The 24,544-nt window shown below is 35.9% G+C and overlaps 1 protein-coding gene across 14 annotated transcripts in view; it reads right to left on the bottom strand.

The window, feature by feature from the left end:
• Window positions 1-24,544, bottom strand: part of LOC146402252 (uncharacterized) — a 1,625,488-nt gene that overhangs the window by 977,389 nt on the left and 623,555 nt on the right. The gene's annotated exons all lie outside the window — the stretch shown is intronic.

Genomic DNA, 24,544 nt, shown 5'->3' with positions numbered 1-24,544 from the left:
TTCTGTTTTGTTTTTTTGTCCTCTTTTCCCTTTCCTTTTTTCATATTATTTAATTAATCTTGGAATTCTATTTTAATTACTTACTGGATGTTTAGATATGTCGTGTCACATTTTTTAATGGCTTCTTTGGTGACTACATATATATATATGTAATATATAATATGTAAATACATCTATAACTATATATAATTATATATAATATATAATTTCCCAAAGATCTGAATTTCATCTGATATAATTTACCTTCAATCTAAGAAGCATTTCTTGCATTTCTAAGCATTTTTTTTAATTTCTAAGCATTTCTTTGAATATAAATTGGCTGGCAACAAATTTTCTTCATTTTACCTAAAAAAGTCTTTATTTCACATATACTTAAGAGATACTTTCCCTGGATAAACAATTTTTTATTTCTTTTGGCATTTTAAAATGTAGCTCCACAGTCTTCTGGCCTCCATAGTTCTTGATGAATTATTCAAATATTTATTGAAATATTATGATATGTCTCATTTTCCTCTGGCTGCCTTTAAGCTTTTCCAGTTTATCTTTGATTTTCAGCAGTTTATCTATGATTTGCCTAGGTATGGTTTTCTTCATAATTTGTTCACTTGACGTACACTGGGCTTCTTGAATCTATAATTTATAACTTTCTCTAAGTCTGCAAAAATTTTGGCCATACTTCCCACCGATATGATTTGACAGCCTTTGTACATTTTTCTTCAAAATAATGGGAAATCTCAGAATCTGACTGACTATATCCTATCTTCATAGTTTATTAGATATGGATCAAATGGTTGGAGTATGACATCTGAATCTTGTATTTCTTGCCTCTGTTTCCATATTTCAAATATGAAAATATATTTTACTTCAACTCTTTGGTGTTCAATAGTGGTGACTCTTTCTGCTTTCAAACTGTTGTTTGTTTGATTAGGTATTGGGTGGGGGAGATTAAGACATCTGGTTTCACTATACCATTTTACCTGGAAATCTCCCTCTGAGATCCATTTCATGAAAAAACAAAGCGCTAAAATATCTGCCTTGCACACACAACTATGTAAAAATAAAAATAATATGTTTTACAGACTCACAGACATAGAGAACAGACTAGTTGTTGCCAAGCAGAAAGGGAGGGATACAGTGGGAGTTTGAAGTTAGCAGATGCAAACTATCACACACACACACACACACAATGGATAAATGATAAAGTCCTACTGTATTCATGGGGAACTATATCCAATATCCTGGGATAGATCATGATGGGAGTAATATACAAAAAAAAGAATGTGTAGGAATTCCCGCTGCAGCACAGCAGAAACAAATCCAACTAGTATCTTTGAGGATGAGTGTTCAATCCCTGGCCTTGCTCAGTGGGTGGACGATCCGACGTTGCTGTGAGCTGTGGTGCAGGTCGCAGACACCGCTTGGATCCTATGTTGCTGTGGCTGTGGCATAGACCAGCAGCTGTGGCTCCAATTCGACCTCTAGCCTGGGAACTTCCATACGCCACAGGTGAAACTCTAAAAAAGCAAAAAAAAAAAAAAAAAAAGTATATATATATATATATATATATATATGTATGGCGGAGTCACTCTGCTGTACAGCAGAAATAGACACAACATTGTAAATCAACTATAATAAAAAGAAAAAAACAAGGTCCCACTATATAGCACAGGGAACTACATTCAATATCCTGTGATAAACCATAACAGAAAAGAATATAAAAAAGACTACATGTTTGTTTAACTGAGTCACTTTGCTGTACAGCAGAGATTAATACATTATAAATCAACTAAAATTCAATTTTTAAAATATGTTTTAAGTGTATATTAATATAGAATTAATATAGAATTAATAAATATGTTTTAAGTGTATATTAATATTAATATAGAATATGTTTTAAGTGTATATTAATATAGCACATGCACACACACACACACACACTGTTTTCTCGTAACAAAGCAAAACCTGTATAGTTACCGAGTAAGGAGAGGGCCTCCATTCAGAGTGTAGAAGAAAGCCTTTCCTTTTGTAGTCCTTTTGTTCTGCCTATGTATTTATTCATTACTTTGTGCATGTGTTATTTTCATAATAAAATAATTTAAAACTATATTCCACATACAAAAAAAAAAGGGCACCAAGTGCCCTATTTCCTGCTCACCAAATGTCGACTATGTGAATTTGCCTAAGCCCAGAGGCTGGGAAAAGTCAGAAAGCAGATGCATTCTAAGTGGCTCAGGCTGTAAGTACAGAAAGCTGAAACAATGCTTGTCATCTGGGAAATAAGATCTGAAACACTGATAAAACTAGAAATCTCACTATTTTTTTATGAAGCACTGAGATACTGCTATTTGTGTATTTTCCTGCTTTTTGAATTGTGATATTCCCTCATATATGTAAAAATTAATACAGAGAAGCCTCTTTTTTGGCCATACCCATGGCATGGATGGGGGCCAGGGACTGAACTCACAGTGACTGGATGCAGTGACACTGCTGGATACTCAACCTGCTGCACCTCAAGTGAACTCCAAGAGGAGTTTCTTTAAAGTAGAGTCAGGAAGCCCTGAATAGAGAGCCCTCGTGCACACAGCATCTGTTGCAATTTACTTTACAATTCTACTTTCACACTCCAACAACAGGAAGGAAGAGTTTCTCCTTGCCCAGCAATACTCCAGCCAAGGAGAAGCACAGCAATGCAGCCAATGAGAAGCAACTGCCACCTCAACTCTTAATTTCTTCCACAGAACTTTTACTTAGGACAGCCCTCCCCAGCTCCCTCTTTCCTCTATAAAAGCTGCTCTCCCCTACTTTGTTCTCAGGATTTGCCTATCGTCCTTCACAGCTTGCATGTCCTGAATTGCAATTTCTCTGGCTATTCTTGAATAAATGCCTTTTATTGATGAAATAACTAGCTATTTTATTTGTAAAGTTTGCTTCCGCTTCCAGAGCATCTCTGATACACACCTAAGAGGAACAGGGTTACAGAGAACATGTTGATGGCCTCAGACTCTTCTCAAGTGAAATGCTATCTGTGTTTGACCTACTGTGGGTTGTCTGTAATATAAGAGTGCGGAAACACCTTGGGAGTTTGGGATGTCAGTACACACATTACTATACATAAAACAGATAACCAGCGAGTTCCCACTGTGGCACAGTGCAAAGGAATCCGACTAGTATCTATGAGGATGTGGGTTCCATCCCTGGTCTCACTTAGTGGGTTGGGAATCTGGCATTGCCATGAGCTGTGGTGTAGGTAGCAGAAAAGGCTTGGATCCCACGTTGCTGTGGCTGTGGTTGTGGCCGGCAGCTGCACTCTGATTTGACCCCTAGCCTGGGAACCCTTCCACATGCCACAGGAGTAGCTCTAAAAAGAAAAAAAAAAAAAAAAGATAACCAACAAAGACTTACTGTGTAGCACTGGAAGCTATACTCAATATCTCGTAATAACCTATGATGGAAAAGAATCTAAAAAAGAATATATATATATTCTATATATTCATATATATATATGAATCACTTTGCTGTACATCTGAAACTAACACAGTATTGTAAATCAACCATATTTAAATGAAAAGATTTTTTCAAATGCCCTACAGTCCTTCAAAGCCCAGGCAAATATTAACAGCAGTAAAATGAGCTGGAATCAAAGATTTCCTAAGATCAAAAACTCTTGGGCTCTTGGAGATACTCAGAAACTTCTTTCAGTCTTAAAAAATTATGACTCTCCTTTTTTTTTCAATTCTGAATAGGCATGGGTTCTGGATTCAAATCCAAATTCTATTTCTTCCGAGCATTGCTACATGATGAATTACTTAACCTTTCTTTTTTTTTTAATAATGATTTTTATTTTTTCCTGTTTACAGTGTTCTGTCAATTTTCTACTGTACAGCAAGGTGACCCAGTTATACATACATGTATACATTCTTTTTTCTCACATTAACATGGATAGAACCAGAGATTCTCATACTAAGCGAAGCAAGTCAGAAAGAGAAAGACAAATATCATATGATATCACTTATATCTGGAATCTAATATATGGCACAAATGAACCTCTCCACAGGAAAAGAAAATCATGGACATACTTAACCTTTCTGTATTTTGGTTTCTTTATCTTATAAAAACCATAACTATAGTAGCCATTTGACATGTTTGTGATGAGAGTAAAGCATAAAGCGGGCATAAAATAAACTGATGGTAAAAATTAATTATTAGCATTAATACCAATTTTGGAAATTATTTTCTATAGGGAAAATTACCTAAATTACATATATATACATACATATATATATATATATACACACACACACACACACACACACACACACACATACATACACACACTCACACATACAATTTTCACACTTCCTTCAACTGTGGATTAGAGCTGGTAACATGGTTTCCTTTACAGTTTGTCAGCTCTACATTTCTACCTTATTCTTAGCTGAAGGAAACATAGCAATGATTGGTGACTTGTATTATTATGCACCCCCACCAGGAGAGGCCAGAGTCTTGGTGATGGTTAATGCTAAGTCTGACATCCAGTGCTTTCAGCAGATAGCATCGATGCCATAATGCTCTGCTACTTAAAACTGCCCCAGGCAGCTTTTCATTCTCTCACCAAATGTCTAATAGTTTTGGGAACCACACATCCTGGACGAGCCAAATTGCAGTATTTTGTTCTACTGTCCATGAGAGTACACTCCAACTTGCCAGATCATAAAACACAAAAATAGGGATATCATACCAATAGCCTAATATTATGGAGACAGGAAATGATAATTTATTGAGGATGGAATGAGTTACTGAGTATAATTTATTGTGCTAGTACATTTTACATGAATCATCTCATTTAATCTTCATAAGACGACTACTTAAAGGCCCAAATTATAGCCCATATTGTAAAGAAGAGGCAACTGATGTTAAGAATGTTTACGTTTACTGTCAAACAGATGGCTAGTGTCAGGACTGAGATCCAAACCCAATTTTATGTGGTGGCAATATTTTTTTATTCTTTATGTATGTGTGCATGGGAAAATATATATTATTTTGGACTTGTTCCTGACTGTAACCAGAGTAAGCTGTGAAAGAGGTGCACAAAATATTCAGCCTGCTTCCTTCAGTTTGGCAAGGGCTAAAGTCAACATAGTCTTTGTTGATCCATCCCACTGTCTTTGGATATTCCTATCAATAAGATACCTGCACATGCAAAATCTGAAGCCTTTCGTGGTTAACTTGGTATTACCAGTGCACAAAACAGAACAAGAGCAAACATGCATTAATTAGAGCATTTTCAAAAGAATATGATTATCCAGATCTTTTAGAAATGTAGTTGTGGAAGCAGATGCCACATAGTTAATGATTAACAGTGCCTTTGCTTACCAGCAATTATTTTTTTCTCCCTGGAAGCATAATGATTAGCCAAAGACACTCAGAGTCTGGCTCCCAAATAGAGGGCTGAGTCTCCAGCCAAGTTTCATGGCAACTCTGTAAATAACAATATGTCCCACAGACCAGATTCCTAGCCTGCAGGCACCATTAGATCACATTTCCCAGTCCTGTGCATTGGCAACTTCCCATAGATGCAGAGCTTGGAAGAAAGTCAGTTGGAATTGGAAAGAACTTTCTGGCTTTGCTAAACTACTACTTCAAATAAGTAAGCAAGTTGCTATAAGAACTATATTTCTAGGTAGTCAAGGGATCTCCATTACTCTATTGCTATTGATATTTTAGCACTTACTAAAAAAAAAAGATGAACAAAGTTGTCACCTTCAAATATTCAAAATGGACACACTACAGTCAAGACTCAATGTTTTTGTGGAGAACTCTCCGAAAATTAATTAGCCTCTCTTATGCTTAGATACCACCTCCGGACAAAGGGTAATAGTAGACAGTGAATAGGGTTGCTTTTAAAGTTTATCACTATGGGAGTTCCCGTCATGGTGCAGTGGTTAACGAATCCGACTGGGAACCATGAGGTTGCGGGTTCGTTCCCTGCCCTTGCTCAGTGGGTTAACGATCCGGCGTTGCCGTGAGCTGTGGTGTAGGTTGCAGATGTGGCTCGGATCCCGCGTTGCTGTGGCTCTGGCGTAGGCCGGTGGCTACAGCTCCGATTCAACCCCTAGCCTGGGAACCTCCATATGCCGTGGGAGCGGCCCAAGAAATAGCAACAACAACAACAACAAAAGACAAAAAAAGACAAAAAAAAAAAAAAAAGTTTATCATTATGGAGAACGGACCTGTGGTTGCCAAGAGGTGGGGGAGAGAGTGGGATAGACCAGAAGGTTGGGGTTAGTAGATACAAACTAGTATATTTAGGACAGATAAGCAATGAGGTTCTACTGTATAGCAAGGGAACTATATCCAATCTCTTGTGATAGATCATGATGGAAGGTAATGTGAGATAAAGAATATATATACGTATGACTGGGTCACTTTGCTATACAGCAGAAATTGACACAACATTGTAAATCAACTATACTTTAATTAAAATTTTTAATTAAAAAATAAAATTTATCATTAATATGTAAGAAAGTACTATCTCAGTCCGGAACACACTGGTATGAAATTAAATTTTTTCAAAAGAGATGATGGATTCTTCTTTCAAGCCTCAAGTTCCTGGATCCAAAAAGATGTAGGCATTTAGGAAGCCCAATTAGACTTCCAAGGTTTTCGTTGATTTTGAAAGTCCCACACTTCAGCTAGCATGCCTTGACTGTTTCTTCTGCCTGCCTTTCTCCATGTATCTGTTGAACTGTACTCATCCAGATGGCACATATTTATAAAGTGCTTCACAGGTTTCAGTTACTGTACTGGGCATTACTTTTACACCTCCTCCCAAAGTCACCTCCTAAAGTTCAAATGCAGACACTCTTGCTGCATTCCAGGACTGACAGAATGTCTTCAGAAATACACCTGTTACTATATAAGATGCCCTTTACACCTGTGAGGTCAGTTAACTAAAAATATCCCCCTATGCCCCCCTCCAGCAATTGTTATTTGTGGACTTATTAATGATGGCCAATCTGACTGGTGTGAGGTGATAACTCATGGTAGTTTTGATTTGCATTTCTCTAATAATCAGGGATGTTGAGCATTTTTTTCATGTGCTTGTTGGCCATCTGTATCTCTTCCTTGGAGAATTGTCTATTCAGGTCTTTTGCCCATTCTTCCATTGCGTTGTTGGCTTTTTTGCTGTTGAGTTGTATAAGTTGCTTGTATATTTTAGAGATTAAGCCCTTGTCGGTTGCATGATTTGAAACTATTTTCTCCCATTCTGTAAGTCATCTTTTTGTTTTCTTTTTAACCACTATGGAGAAAAGTATGGAGGTACCTTAGGAAATTATACATAGAACTACCATATGACCCAGCAACCCCACTCTTGGGCATATATCCAGACAAAGCTTTCCTTTAAAAAGACACGTGCACCCGCATGTTCATTGCAGCTCTATTCACAAAGGCCAAGACAGGGAAACAACCCAAATGTCCATCGACAGATGATTGGATTAGGAAGATGTGGTATATATACACGATGGAATACTACTCAGCCATAAAAAAGAACAAACTCATGCCATTGCAGCAACACAGAGGGAAATAGAGACTAGCATACTGAGTGAAGTAAGTCAGAAAGAGAAAGACAAATACCATATGATATCACTAATAACTGGAATCTAATATATAAGGCACAAGTGAAATTTTCCACAGAAAAGAAAATCCTGGATTTGGAGAATAGACTTGTGGTTGCCTAGGGGGAGTGGAGGAAGTGAGATGGATTGGGAGTTTGGGGTTAATGGAATGCAAATACTGCTTTTGGAATGGATTAGCAATGAGATCCTGCTGTTAAGCACTGAGAACTATCTATGTCTAGTCACTTATGACGGAGCATGATAATGAAAGAAAAAAGAATAGAAGTATGTATGTGTAATGGGTCACTATGCTGTACAGTAGGGGAAAAAAGTATTGGGGAAATAACAATAATAAAAAATGAAATTAAAAAACTAGTAATAATCAGTAAAAAAAAAAAAAGATATATATATATGTATATCCCCCATCCCACCATGTTTTACATTATAAAGAGACCAAGAACAATGGTTAAATGGTTTATTTAAGCTCCCACAGTGGAGTGGGCCAGAATTAGGACAAGATATTAAGTCTCCTGACTCCAATTTTTGATACTTACTAAATGCAGAGAAAATACAAGAAATGCATGTACCATTTTGTCCATCTGAAACTAAGTACTGGTGAGGGAGTTAGTGGAGGCTATTTCCGACACCATGTACTTCCACTACTTAGTAATAATCAACTCGGGGACAGAAACAAATTTACTTAAAGAATTTAAATCTTCTTCTAAAATGACTGAATCAAAAGACTGAATTTCCACTCTTCTGAGAATTTATTCAACCACGACCAGTGGATGTATAAACAAAATACCAATATCAGAACCCCATAATGTCTGCTTATCTAAAGATGCTTATAAAGCAGTTTCCCTTTACATGAGGTTTAGATGTCACATAGATATTTTGTTTAAAACCAGGAGGTCAAATTCTAATTAAATTGTACCATTTGTCAGCTGTTTCCAAGAGGCTTGAACACATTCAAGGGAACTTCTGTGTTCTGTTAAGGATTAAAGTTCATATCTGAGTTATGCTTAATTCCATTGGTGAATTAACTCCAGTTTCCAAAATAAATCTCCAAAACCAATTTGGAAGTCTATACCACATTTCAGAGGCCCGCTGGATAGCTTCCCCAAGATGTCTCATCGCAGAAAACTAAGAAGATACCTTTTCTTTAATAACTTAGAAACTCTTCCTGACTTCTTCCAGTGACAAGAGAAAATCCCCAAGGATTCAGGGTAAGAAATTATAATGTTCCCTTTATATGTAGGAGTCAATCTATCTTCAAATCCTACCATCTCCATTTTCATATTTTTCCCACTTAATTACCCCTGAGTCCTCTATACTTCCTATCAAGTCTAAAGTAGTCTAGTTTAGCAACAGGAGTCTACTGTCTCAACCTTTTGTTTCTTTTTTCTTACCCAAGTTATGTTTTGATCATCTTTTCTCTGTCAAAAACACTTAGTGTCTTCCAGGTGTCTACAAAACAGACTTCACAGGCCTCGGCTATCATTCATAGCTGATGACCAAATTATGCTTCCAAACTTTCCATCCAAACTCCATTCCTTACCACCCCCCATGTCCACCAAATGTTTTCCTATGTCCGTGGTGTTCCTTCTGAGATGGTGTGCTTTCTTATCTTAGATGTATAACTCATATGTATCCTTCCAGACCCAGCTTGAAGAGAATGTTTCCCAAACCAGCAATGCGAGCCACTGCACGCACTTCCCACCCCAAACTGAAAATAACCTCATCTAAATCCGAACTTCAAAAGTCCCCTTTCAGGGCAATCACAGATTCATCTATTAATCAAATGGCTTATTATGTGTGTTCCCTGTCTTTTAAAATACTGTCAGAGCCCTGAAAGTAGGAAGCATCAATCATCAATATCTGCCCAAAGGAAAAATGACTACATGATACTAATAACAAGTGATATTAATTGCTGACATACACTTATTACTTACGTAAACTAAGAACCATTTCACTGAATCATCACTATCACTTTTTGAAGTAGGTGTTGTTATTATCCCTATTTTACAGATTAGGAAACAAAGTTAGAGAGTTTAAGTATTTGACCATAACTAAATATATATATGTACAGTGATGGATGTTACCTAGATATATTGTGGCGATCATTTTGCTATATATGCAAATTTTGAATCATTACATTGCATGCCTGAAACTAATATAATGCTGCATTTCACTTACACCTCAATAAAAAAAAAAATTTAAGTATTAAATATATGGCAAAAAAATGTACCATTTCCACTCCATTTCACTGCCTTGAGAAGATAGCAGAATTTAAAACCCAGCCATCTAGTAGCCTTTTTCAGAATGGCAAGGTAACAGGAGTTCCCGTCGTGGCACAGTGGTTGATGAATCTGACTAGGAACCATGAGGTTGCGGGTTCGATCCCTGGCCTTGCTCAGTGGGTTAAAGATCCGGCGTTGCTGTGAGCTGTGGTGTAGGCTGCAGACGCGGCTCGGATCCCGTGTTGCTATGGCTCTGGCGTAGGCTGGTGGCTACAGCTTTGATTAGACCCCTAGCCTGGGAACGTCCATATGGCGCCGGAGCGGCCCAAGAAATGGCAAAAAAGACCAAAAAAAAGAATGGCAGGGTATAACAGTTGAAAAAAAAAGATTCGCTGGAGAGTTGCCTTCAAGGCATAAGATTACTTCTTCTCCAGAGGCAACAAGGATAGAGCACATGTGCTTTTGTCAAACATTACTCTGCTACCTGTGGATGGCACACCCACCCAGGATGACAGCAGTAGTCTTTTTCCATCATTTTAGTTCACTTCTCACAATGGACAGCTCCACCTGAATTTGTATAAAGGTTCAACATACAAATATGTTTCCCATACCAGGACACAGACAGCTGGAGCTACAGAGGGCCACTATGTGGTATCTTTAATCCCATGCCTGTCTAAAAACAACCTCACAGAAGTCAGCTGTCCTGGTAGGCTAGATGTTCTTTAAAGAAAAAGGAATTTGGATATTTTAAAACAACTCTCGCTTCTCAAAAATAATCTAAGTAGCTTTTTAAAAAACCTTATTCTATGGATGTTTCTGTCAAAGGACATGCTCTTATTATAACATTCATAATTTTCCAACAAAGATTTAAAGAGAAGTTGCAAAGAGTCTTGACCATCACAAAGAGAATGAACCAAATCCATGTTGTGTACATGTTGGAGATGTTAGTGAAAATTTAGGTGTTGGTGAAAATACATAAAATGTTCCCATTATCTACATCTGCATCTTTAAGTCATCAAAAGACAGCTATGTATAAAAGGAGGATCTACAGGGGAAGAGCTTTTACAATATACGATACTTATCCGTAATTCGGTAAGATTTATATATCACTATGGGTCTATTCTCATCATTCTAAGTCTCATGAAAAAGTAAATAAAGGATGAATAAACAGAGGTATCTCCAAGGTGACTGGCATCCACAGAAAAGGTTCAAGACAAAACCACTTATCCATGCATTCAAACATTTAGTGAGAACATGGATACTTGGAGCTAAGAATAGAAAAAAGAAAGCACAGTTCCTGCCCTAAAGGATGTTTACCTGAATGGGGAAAAGAGATATAAAAATGGAGCAATGTGATTATGTCTTGTAAAGACTGAAAAAATGGAGAAGCAGACTTTCTATCTCTCAAGTTCAATAGCTAAGTTCTTCATGAAAGTGAATTGTTTTGGAAGCAACCGACTTTCAGGTGAACATTTATGATGCTGTAAAGGCGAGCTAGCAAATCCCCTTTTCTAAAATGAAAACATAGACTCAGAAATATAAAACGCCTTCTTAAAATGGACACTAGCGTTTAATCAGAAAATTTGTTCCTCCAGTTAGAATTCTTTAAAATATTTTAAAATCCGATTGAATGTTTGTTATAAGCAGTACTTTCTTAATCTTGAACCCCAAGGGAAAAGGATTTAAGTCCCATCCTTTGCCAGACAAAGTTCTGAAATACCTATTAGGAATCCTTATATCTGAGTTGGTTTAAGGTTTGTTTTGATAACTGCCCCAAGTGATAAAATGGCTAGTGTGAAAATTAATGATCATTCACAAATGTGTTAGTTAATGAAATCAATCAATGATAAAGCTGACTAAATTTCATATTCTGAATCTATTATCTTCCTATTCATAAAATTCTTTGTGTAACCCTTGGTATTTAAGATGGGAAATTCATTGTCTTATCTTTCAGCTGAAGCATTTTATGAATAAGATATATTTGACAGTTTCTTAAAACAAATACAATTCAAAGGTTTGGAGTGTTGTTTATGCTTGTTTTCTATGATTTTTAGAAATGATACTTTCTTATTTCATCCACTAAACAATTATCTGGAATTACTCCTGTTTTACTTATGAAGATAAAAAACCCTAAGTTAATTCTTTCCCCAAAGCTTCCACAGCTAGTAAGGAGCAATAAGAGGTTGGGAATTTCCACATAGGTGGGGGACAGTTGAACTGGAGAATGAAAAGGAATTAAAAGTAGTTTAAAAGGGATTTAAAAATATTCAAGTCAGGAAAAAAAAAGTGTGAGCAAAGCTCCAAGATTTAAAATCTTTAAAGAATTATATATTTTTTAAAATTCCTAAAAGACTATTATTTCAAAAAATTGATGAAGAGGAGGACCATCAGATGTGCGTCCATGGAACATCACTTTGACAGAATTTGGGGGGCAACTGGGTGTGGGAGGTTCCAGTGTTCCTAGGGCAGAATTAGGACAAAAAGGAAGTTATCTCCTATTCTTGCTTAAGACTCACCATTTACCCCAGTTTGCCATAGTCAGGCCCAGTTTTTACTTGTCATCAGGTATTATTAACATGAGCACCCCTTTCACTCTCCAAAGTGCCCCTGCTTGGATGATAAATTATAAAGTCACCCTACTAATTAACAAACTAACAGAACATATGGTAATGTTCACTGTCCTGGAATCTCAAACAAATCTCACCAAGCCACCTGTCTTTGTCCCTGATTTAGGGACAGATGCAGTTTGGTTCAGAGGTATCATTGCCTCATAGGAATTATTAGAAACTCAATCAGAATAACGACTACAAAATAACAAAATGTCATCAAAGAGCATGAAAACTTTAAAAAGAATGTTCCAGTGAGAGGGATCGGGAGCTTGGGCTTATCAGACACAACTTAGAATAGATTTACAAGGAGATCCTGCTGAATAGCATTGAGAACTATGTCTAGACACTCATGTTGCAACAGAACAAAGGGTGGGGGGAAAAATGTAATTGTAATGTATACATGTAAGGATAACCTGACCCCCTTGCTGTACAGTGGGAAAAAAAAAAAAAGAATGTTCCACTCAACATGTCTTGGACAGCGCCCTTCCCCAATCAGAACAGAAGCATGATGTAGAAATGATATGCAAATTTGCCTTTAGGAGAGTAAAGGCAAGCTGCATGTGTCCTAGAACAAACATTTTGTTTCAAACTTTAGAAGTAATTTGGGGGAATTCAGAGATGACTTTATTTTTTATTTTGTTACTTTGACAGATTAACAGGTAGGCAGGTGTTGTTAAAAATTCAAAGGTGTAACGATTATCTGAATGAAAAGATGATGTCTTTCTTTTATTTCCTACACTGGAAAAAAAAAATTCCAGTATATATTATGTCTCATTGCTCATAAGAGAGGAAAAATATCCACCAAGTATTTAGGGAATTTTATCATCTACCCTTAGAATGATACAAAAGATAGAAGGCATCTCCTTCTAAACTGCTAATATCTGATTTGTTGGAATGGGCTGGCAAATATGTTATATGGAAAATTATGGCTTTAATAAGTCTTTACTGTTTTTCCTTCAAGTAAGTTCCAATGCTAAAGTGATCTGACTTTATGTCAAAGTTTCTTTTCTTTTTTTTTTTTTTTTTTAGGGCCACAGCCACAGCATTTCAAAGTTCCCATGCTAGGAGAAGAATCAGAGCTATAGCTGCTAGCCTATGCCACAGCCACAGCAATGCCAGATCTAAGCCGAGTCTGAAACCTACACCACAGCTCACGGCAAAGCGGGATTCTTAACCCACTGAGTGAGGCCAGGGATCAAACCCTCATCCTCATGGATACTAATCAGGTTCATTACCGCTGAGCCACTACAGGAACTCCATGCTACAGTTTCTTATTTGGAGAAACATAGAGAGGCTTCAAAACATCTGTGAAGTGTCCTGAAAATTCTGTTATCTGCGTTGTAAACATGCTTTTTGATATATGAGAGTTACTCTTTCAAATGAACATGAGCCATGAAAACTGCTTATACAATAGGAGAATTAGACAGGATTCTGAATATTGTTCAACATGAACAGAGACAGGATGTGTGTGTGTTTTCTCTTTGACAAAGATGAAAAAGGAATTAAGACTATCTCAATAAAGGTATCAAGGTCCAAGAGGGGAGGAGGATGGATTTTCAGACTGCATAGCACATCCTATCCTATTTGCCTCACCAAACCGCAGGATCCCCATTTCATGGAGAAGAAAAAGTAGTACATTTCTAGTTATTCTTTTCCTCCCTCTGCTAGGATACATAAATGAGTCAGTTAATGAAAATGGAAAATTTAGCCTTCCTGATTTCTAGCCCAGTTCATGAAATCAGCAAGCTTACTTAAGAAACTGAATGTTTGTGACAATGATTAAAGAATCGGTGTCAAATAAGTTCTAAAAAGGAGTTTTATATCTCTGAATAAAAATACATTTCCTTCCTTGGAGGTGGAGGGAGTTTATTTGCTTGAAAATACGTAATGACATCTTACTAGCTGGCTGGAGCACAAGACGTCACTATAACCTTATTTTAAACTAATTAAATTATCAGTCTTCTTTTGTTTCTCTAAACAGAACACAGTCGTTGTGCTTATTTCTGGTCAGTTCTTAATAGGAAGAATGTGAAGTCATTTGTCTATCTCAGAGTCCCCTCAGCTATATCTATACGACTTTCCTATAAATGCCTGAAGATTTTTAATTCAAACCTACATTTAGAAAGATATATAGCAGGCTGTTTGACAGCAATTGGGACACACACCATGACAAGCTCTATAAAGAATGTTGAGAGCCTTGCCATGAAAAGAGCAAGTGGCATCTTGCTGTTTCTAACCCTCAGAAATTGAGATGTAGTACTGTTTGACATTCGAGTGTCGAAACTCAACCCAGACTTTAAAAGTTGCTCTCATTTAATTTTTGGTTTTGCTTAAGAGTAGAAAGTATTTGGAATGAATTTAACTGAGTCATGCTGCAATCCAAAATTTTATTACTATCGGAATTTTCCAACTAGATTGCTTAAGAGTTCTCATAGAAAATAATATCCAGGTGGTCTTTTTTCATTCTTGGTCTTGAAGAAGAAATGTAAATTTCTTAATCTCAAGAATCCTATCTTATTTTGCAAACACCAGGAAGTCAGCAATAAATGATGTTCCCTGTATCTCTTGAAGAGCACTGTGTTAGGAGCTTCTGTGGTGAGGAGGATTTAAAAGGAGTAACAGTGCTACACAGCAGGATCTCATTGCTTATCCATTCCAAAGGCAACAGTTTGCATCTATTAACCCCAAATTCCCAATCCATCCCACTCCCCTATATCTAGTCACTTATGATGGAACATGATAATGTGAGCAAAAAGAATGTATACATATATGTGTGACTGGGTCACCTTGTTGTACAGGAGAAAACTGACAGAACCCTGTAAACCAGCTATAATGGAGAAAATGAAAATCATTATAAAATTAAAATAAAATAAAATACTAAAAAAAAAAAAAGGAGTAACAGTCCTAAAAACTCAAGCATTTGTTACATAATGTTGGAAATTTTTGGTGTCTCTCATGTTTATATGTACACATAATATATATACAATTTTAGACTATTTATATAAATTTAAACTATTGTTATATAAAATCTTTCATTTCACAAAGTTAGAAGTTCTCTGAACATATATATTCAACTAAGGACTTATATCCAAAATATATAATTAATTCTTACTAATTAGTAACAAAAGACAGGTAACCCATGAGAAAAAACTTGAATTTATACTTCATAAAAGATATACAATAAACATATTAAAAAGTACTCAGTATCATTTGGTCAGGAAGAAATTCAAATTAAAGTATTAAATGTGAAATACGACTTCATATTCACATTGCAGCTACTTTCAAAAAAATGTTTAAAATGAAAAATATGAAGTATTGTAATATTTATGATCCAGTAATTCTTAAATATAAACTAAAAAAAATACACATATATACATATAAAATCAAATATGCCCGAGTATCTGTTTACAGGAATGCTATGCAAAAACTAGAAAACTTCAGAACTACCATATGATCCAGCAACCTCACTCCTTGGCATATATCTGGAGAAAAGCCGTAATTCACACACCCCAATGTTCACTGCGGCACTATTTACAATAGGCAAGACGTGGAGGCAACCTAAATGTCTATCAACAGAGGAATGGATAAAGAAGATGTGGTACATATATACAATGGAAAAGTACTCAGACATGAAAAAACAATGAAATAATACCATTATCACCAACAGGGATGGACCTAGAGATTATCATACTAATTGAAGTAAGTCAGACAAAGACAAACATCATATGGGATCACTTATATGCGGAATCTAAAAAATGACACCAAAGAACCCACCTGGGAAAAAGAAACAGACCCACAGAGATAGAGACCAAAGTTGTGGCTGCCAAGGGGGATGGGTTGGGCGAGGGCTGGAGTGAGAATGTGGAGTTAGCAGAGGTGAGCTATCGTACGTGGAGGGGATAATCCACAAGATCCTACTGTGCAGCACAGAGAACTACACTCAGTGTCCTATGAGAGACCATAATGGAAAAGAATATTTTTCAAAAAGATATATATATATATATATATATATATATACACTCTTTCTTGACTGAGTTTAGATAAGTCATCCTAATACTAACTTAGATATTTGGATAGATATATATTTCTATTTCCAAAGCCCTTGGCCCAAAGAATTTCACAACCAAGAGAGGAAGCACAGCCAGATACTAGCTCCCACATTTTGAATAGTTTTAGGCAAGCTTTCATGGTTCTACTAAGGCTAATATTAATAATAATTCTAACAAAATTTGCATTATGCATTTCTTATTATACTCAATTACATCTACTGGCTATGGCATGCTGGCACCTAACTACTAGAAATGCATGAACATTAAACAGTGGGACTCTTGGCATCAGAGAAAACATGTTTCAAGTTCCAACTCTGCCACTGGCTCACATTAGTATATTGTGCAAAATTACTCAACCGCTCTGAGCTTCAGTATCCCAACTTCTAAAATGAGAATAATTACCTATTCACACAGTATGTGAGAATTAAATGAGATAAATTATAGAAAGGAGCCCAGGACCTGGCTTTTACTTAAGAGCTCAAAAATGGTGCAGTTTGGCCATTACAGTTATTATGCATAGTCCATTAAAATTAATACGTATTACTCTAATCCATCTTGAACCTGAGTTTCAACCTGTTTTTAAATATGGAAATAGTAATCACACATACACACAGAGAGAGACAGAAACACACACACACACATACACATTTACCTGTTGATTTATTCAACTAGTTTTAATGAGCATTTACTACATTTGAGCACTTGTTCTAGATTCTATAGATAATACTATGAATCAAGAAACACAGTCCTGGATCCATGTAGAAGTTTTAAATCTGGGTATGTATGCAAAAAATTGTGATTTGGGTCATATACAGTAAATTTCATGTAAACAAAGCAATTGCTGAGAAAACACTAGATTATATCATCAGTCCATTTCAACAACCAGACAACTGATAAGGACTCACACTCCTATATATATTTAGAATTTTAATCTGACACTGAAATAGTATTTATACCTAAAGATTTAGCTGTTGGAGTTCCCGTCGTGGCGCAGTGGTTAACGAATCCGACTAGGAACCATGAGGTTGCAGGTTCAATCCCTGGACCTTGCTCATTGGGGTAAGGATCCAGCGTTGCCGTGAGCTGTGGTGTAGGTCACAGACACAGCTCGGATCCCGTGTTGCTGTGGCTCTGGCGTAGGCAGGCGGCTGCAGCTCCAATTAAACCCCTAGCCTGGGAGCCTCCATACACCTCAGGAGCGGCTGTAGAAATGGCAAAAAAGACAAAAAAGAAAAAAAAAAGATTTAGCTGTTAATATTAATCTTACTGTTATATATAATGTATATCATATATTTTTAACTCAATGAATTTTATTACATTTATAGTCATACGATGATCATCACAACCCAATTTTATAGCATTTCCATCCCAAACCCCCTGCCCACCTCCCCAACCCCAACCTGTCTCCTTTGGAAATCATAAGTTTTTCAAAGTCTGTAAGTCAGTATCTGTTATGCAAAGAAGTTCATTGTGTCCTTTTTTTAGATTCCACATGTAAGAGCTGGTGTTTCGCCGTCTAACTTCACTTAGCATGATAATTTCTAGGTTCATTCCATGTTGCTGCAGATGCAATTACTTCTTTCCTTTTAGTGACTGAATAATATTCCATTGTGTATATGTACCACATCTTCCTTATCTACTCCTCTGTTGATGGGCATTTAGGGTGTTCCCATGTCTTGGCTATTGTATATAGAGCTGCAATGAACACTGGAGTACATACATCTTTTCAAGTCATGGTTTTCTCTGGATAGATGCCCAGGAGTGGGATTGCTGGATCAAATGGTAATTCTATTTTTAACTTTCTGAGGAATCTCCATACTGTTTTCCACAGTGGCTGCACCAATTTATCATATATGTTATATGTATATATTTCATGATTATATATAACAGTAAGATTAAGTTAATATTAATCTCTAATTAAATACAATATACTATGAATTGTATTGTTATAATATATATCACACATAAGTATATAACACAAACGTTATACAGCGAATAACACATAATATGTTCTAATATATAATATCTATGATATATAATACATAGTATATAAAAATAAATTAGATTGCTAGTAAATTTAGTTCCAGTAAGCCCACAAAGAAATGATCCCTGACATTTGCTCTACCTCATTGATAATCTCTGCTCATATTATTACCCTATACATCATAGCACGACACCTAGAACACGATCAGAATTCGGTAAACATTGTGAAGCAAGTCTAACTTATTTGTGCTGAAAAGCAACATGATGGTAACTTAGCTTAATTTCCAAAATGCATCAGCATCCTGCTTTGAAAGAAAGTGAATTAAGTCTTAATAAATTTTGAGGTAACTTCCAAAATTGACATTCTGGCATTAAAATGTTTTCCTACTGAGATATAGGCTTAAATATGTGTGTTTTAGCTGGAGTCTGATATTTTCAGATAATTATTTTCGTTCTAATTCAGTTTTGCCTGGATAATTCCCACCATGTTGAAGATAGGTGAGGATGAGAAGAGTCTTTTCCTAAGATTTTGCTAAGATGTGAAATGCTGAACAACCATGACACTAAATCAGAAAATTAACCAAAAAACAATTTAACATGCACCTGTCCTTTTTTATGTCATCTTTTATGGAAAAAATACAGTATACAAGTACCAAATAGTTTTGAAAAGAAATAGGTGGCAGTCAACCCTTTCCAAATGCATACAATGCTATGTAAATCCTGATAGTATGTTGTAAGTTTTAAAATAACGGGTCCACTATTGTGTACCTACACTAATATCACAAGCAGAAAATATTAATCACATCACAAAATTGTAATGAAAAAAATATATATGATCACTTTCAGTCAGCACAAATATTTTAAATAATGCATAGCAAGGATGTTCTATGAAATCCATTATTCATGGCTTTTCTCATACATATATTTGAAAATGGAATGGTACTGGTTGCCCTGGGAATTCGTGTCACAGTGTGTTATGTAGTTCATAACTTTCTACTCTGCCACACTTTTTTGCCTATAAAGAATTCTCTAATTGGATTGTAAGTCACTTATACATTACCTTCTGCCTACCTGGGAAATGACATGTTCCCTTTAACCATTTTTTCTTCCCCATTTCCACTGTTTGAATATTGACTGCCATTGGCTCTCTCTGTCTCCTTCTCTCTCAGACATGCATTGGCAACTTTCCACTTCTAGACAGATTGCTTCTCTTATGTTAAAATAGGGTCTAAAATCTAACTGTGTAACTCGAGATTATTCCATCAAGAAATGCTTAAAAGCAAATACATACCATATTTAATGGGGCAAATGAGCATCTAGCATGTTTGAAATCTCCAATTGTTATAATAATAATTAAACAATGTGACCAATGCCAAAACCTCAATTTGATGCCTTGAGTTATTTCACTTTTACACACACCCCTCACTCAATTCATTGTGCTTTGCTTTCTTCCTTTTTTTTTTTTGTCTTTTTAGGTGTGAAGTTCCCAGACTAGGGGTTGAATAGGAGCTGCAACTGGTGGCATATGGCATAGCCACAGCCACACCAGATCCAAGTCGTGTCTGTGACCTACACCACAGCTCAAGGAAACGCCAGATACTTAACCCACTGAGCGAGGATGGGGATTGAACCTGCATCCTCATGGATACTAGTCAGGTTCATTACCACTGCGCCACGGTGGGAACTCCCATGCTTTGTTTTATTACACTTCACGGATCCTGCATCTTTTACATATTAAAGGTTTGTGGCCATCCTTCATAAGCAAGTCTATTGGTGCCATTTTTCCAATAGCATTATTTTTAATTAAGGAACCTACACTGGTTTTTTGTTTGGTTTTTTTTTTTTTTTTTTTTTGGACATAAGGCTATTGCACATGAAAGACTACAGTAGAGTGTAAACATAACTTTCATATACACTGGGAAATCAAAAAACTCATGTGATTCACTTTATTATGACATTTCCTGTATTTTGGTGATCTGTACATCTAATAACATGAGACAAATATGGAGAATCCTAAAGTAAACATCAACCTCAACTATAGTTATTCTCATTCATTTAGGATTAAGTTCATTACCTACGGTCATCATTTTCAAATAAGTGCCTTGAGAGTATACTTAAAACAGTAAATTGGAAATTTAACAGATAAGTACAAAACCAAAAAAATTCATATAAAATGGTTTTGAGTACTAAATATGATGTAGCAACTGATTCAATCAGTTTATTAACATCATAAAATTTTCATGTAAGGAACTCTGGGGAGTGCTGTTGATAAACAAAAGATGATCAGCTATGGGAAAAGAATGTTCTCTCAAGGAAAAATGTATCTTTTGAGGAAGACATACACAGGCTGCAGAAATAAGGTATTACAAAAAAATAAAATTATAGGCCAATATCTGTGATGAATACAGACACAAAAATTCTCAACAAAACTTTAGCCTATAACATTTAAAAAAGATAAAACACCATGACCAAGTGGGATTCATCCCAGGTTTACAAGGATGGCTCAACTTACGCAAATCAATCAATGTCTTACATGAACAATAGAAAAGTCAAAAACCACATGATCGTCTCAGTAGATGCAGAAAAAGCATTTGACAACTTCCATTCATGATAAAACTTCTTATCAAAGTGGGTACAGAGGGAACATACCTTAACATAATAAAAGCCATTTATGGCAAGCCCACAGCAAATATAATATTTAAAGGAGAAAAGCTGAAAGCTTTTCCACTAAAATCTGGAACAAGACAATGATGCCCACTCTCACCACTTTTATTAAACATAGTATTGGAAGTCCTAGCCCCAGCAATCAGACAAACAAAAGAAATAAAAGGTATCTAAATTGGAAGAGAAGAGGTAAAACTGTCACTCTATGCAGATGACATGATACTATATATTGAAAACCCTAAGGACTCCACACAAAAACTACTCAAACTGATCAACAAATTCAGTAAAGTAGCAAGATACAAGATTAATATTCAGAAATCGGTTGCATTTCTGTATATTAACAATGAAATAATAGAAAAAGAATATAAAAATACAGTACCTTTTAAAATTGCACCCTAAAAAATTAAATACCTAGGAATAAACCTGACTAAGGAGGTGAAAGACTTAACATGCTGAGAACAATAAAACATTAATCAAGGAAATTAAAGAGGATTCAAAAAATGGAAAGATATTCCATGTTCCTGCACTGGAAGAATTAATATTGTTAAAATGGCCGTACTAGCAATCTATAGATTCAATCAACTATAGGTAACTCCTTATCAGGTTATCCATGACATTTTTCACAGAACTAGAACAAACAATCCAAAAATTTATATGGAACCGTAAAAGACCCAGAATTGCAAAAGCAAACCTGAGCTGGGGGGAAACCAAGCAGGAGTCATAACTCTCCCAAACTTCAGATAATATTACAAAGCTACATAATCAAGACAGTGTGGTACTGGCACCAAAACAGAATAGAGACCAATGGAACAGAATAGAGAACCCAGAAATAAACCCAGACACCTATGGCCAATTAATCTTTGACAAAGGATGCAAGAATGTAACGTGGGGAAAAGACAGTCTCTTCAGCAACTGGCGTTGGAAAAACTGGACAGCTGCATGTAAATCAATGAAATTAGAACTCACCCTCACACCATGCATAAAAATAAACTCAAAAAGACTTAAACATAAGACAAGACATCATAACACTCCTAGAAGAGAACATAGGCAAAACATTCTCTGACATCAACTGTATAAATGTTTTCTTAGGTCAGTCTCCCAAGGCAACAGAAATAAAAACAAAAATAAACCAATGGGAGTTTCCATTGTGGCTCAGCAGAAACGAGTCGGACTAGAAGTGAATCTGACTTTTTGTTCCTAAAAAGACAAAAAAAAGGGGGGGGGACGTAATCAAACTTACAAGCTTTGCACAGTAAATGATTTTTGCACAGTGAAGAAAAAAAGGAATATGTAATAACAAAAAAAAGACAACCTACAGAATGGGCAAAAATAGTTTCAAATGATGCGACAAGGGCTTTAACTCAGAAATACACAGACAACTTATACAATTCAACAGCAAAAAAAAAAAAAAAAAAAAAAAAAAACGAACTAAAAAAGGGCAGAAGACCTGAATAGAATATATTCTTGTTCTTTTATATATAAAGAATATATATATATTCTTATTCTTAGAATATAAGCATGTAGGATAGAACATATTTTTATTCTTACATATATGCAGATATAACTAGGTCACTTTCCTGTATAGCAGAAATTGACAGAACATTGTAAATCAGCTGTAATGGAAAAAATAAAAATCTTAAAAAACAAAGAAAGAAAAGTCCAGGAGCAGATACTCTAAATCCTTTATGTCTTCAGTGTCACTGTCCCCTATGTAGAAAATACGCTATCTCTACAGAAGGCAATACATGTGACACATACACATTATACATATATACATTAGATATATAATATATTATAGGAGACCTGTAAAGAACTGTCTACCTATAGACCATCTAACCTAGTATTTTGCTATTTGAACCCTGAAACACAGAAATCTGGAGGGATGAGTAAAAGCTCCTGCAGCTACTTAGTGGCAAAACTGGCAGCAAATCCAGTGCTCTTGGTACTATTCCAGAACTATTTCCATAGAACACATATGCATTTACATTTCCGTGGGCCGCCTGTGTCATTATATTGGTTGATTCTTTTTTTTTTTTCTTTTGGTATTGGTAACATTCTTTTTAACATTGCACCATTTTTCATTTGTGTGTTTTTTTTCTTTCATTAGAGTATAGTTGATTTACAGTGTTGTGTCAATTTCTGCTGCACAGTATAGTGACCCAGTCATATCTAAGTTTATTCTTATTTTTCTGTGTTTGGTATTCCCTGGAATCTGACTTCTAAAATACAGACATTCACATTCTTCTCAAAAAATAACTCGCTCACTGGAATTATGATTCTCTTAGAGGGTGTGTTTCCACTGGGTTGAATCTGATGACACCAGGTCTCAATAATTTAATGGCAACATGCTTTCTCAGCATCAGTATTTTAAAGTTTTGTTATGATTTGACATTTCCAAGGGATCCTTTTGATTTGGATTGGCAAATTGTACTGCATCCATTTTGGACTTAAATGAGAAAAAAATGTGAACATGTAAACATACACGAAGGAGGTTATGCTTTTGCAAAAGCAGCACTAGAAATTATTTCCAAGGGTTTTGAAACAGAAGAAAAGGTTTCATGACCAAAGTATCACATGGAACCATGTCCGATAAAAACAGCATAATAGAAAAGTAATGCTCAAAAACACCTTTCTACTAAAGCAAAAGTCAAAACTCAGTTTTTTGTTTTATTTTAGAGCTGTACCTGCAGCATATGGAAGTTCCCGGGCTAGGGGCTGAATCGGAGCTGCAGCTGCCGGCCTATACCACAGCCACAGCAATGTGGGATCCAACCCACATCTTTGACCTACACCACAGTTTACAACATTGCCCAATCCTGAATCCACCCATCTGGGCCAGGGATCGAACCCACACCCTCATGGACATTGGCTGGGTTCCTTACCATTGAGCCACAATGGAAACTCCAAAACTCAGTTCTGATACACGGTCTTACAACTAACTTTAGTTTTTCTTGATAGACATGTTCATATTTTCCCTCATACATCCAGTTATATACGAGGGTTTGGGAGAGGGATGGCACAGCCCACAAACTCTTCACTGAAGAACAGTTACCCTTTATTTAGAAAAGTCTTCATCTTTGATCTAGTCTGTGGTTTGCTCAAGTATTTTGACAGCTAGTGATCATTCAACAAGCCAGAAGAACAGGTAAATAAAATCTTAAAGATTCCAGGATGGTAGATGCAAAGTAGTCAGTATTAACATGTTCTATCAATGGATTAATAAATTCAAATAGGACATGAGAAGGTTGGCTTTTGTAAGGCAGTAAAATAATTTGTGTTAATAAAGATAAACATGTCTTTAACAAAAATGAAATGAAAGAGAAACACTAGCTTTTGCTTACTGTGACTTCTATTTCAGCCATAAAAGTCAGGACTAAAAATTT

Source organism: Sus scrofa, chromosome 6, assembly GCF_054392235.1.
Source record: "Sus scrofa isolate SSC_HxYL_T2T_F1_AM1 chromosome 6, Sscrofa_HxYL_maternal_Yorkshire_Landrace_v2.0, whole genome shotgun sequence".
NCBI lineage: Eukaryota > Metazoa > Chordata > Mammalia > Artiodactyla > Suidae > Sus > Sus scrofa.
This window is presented reverse-complemented; position numbering and strand designations above follow the sequence as displayed.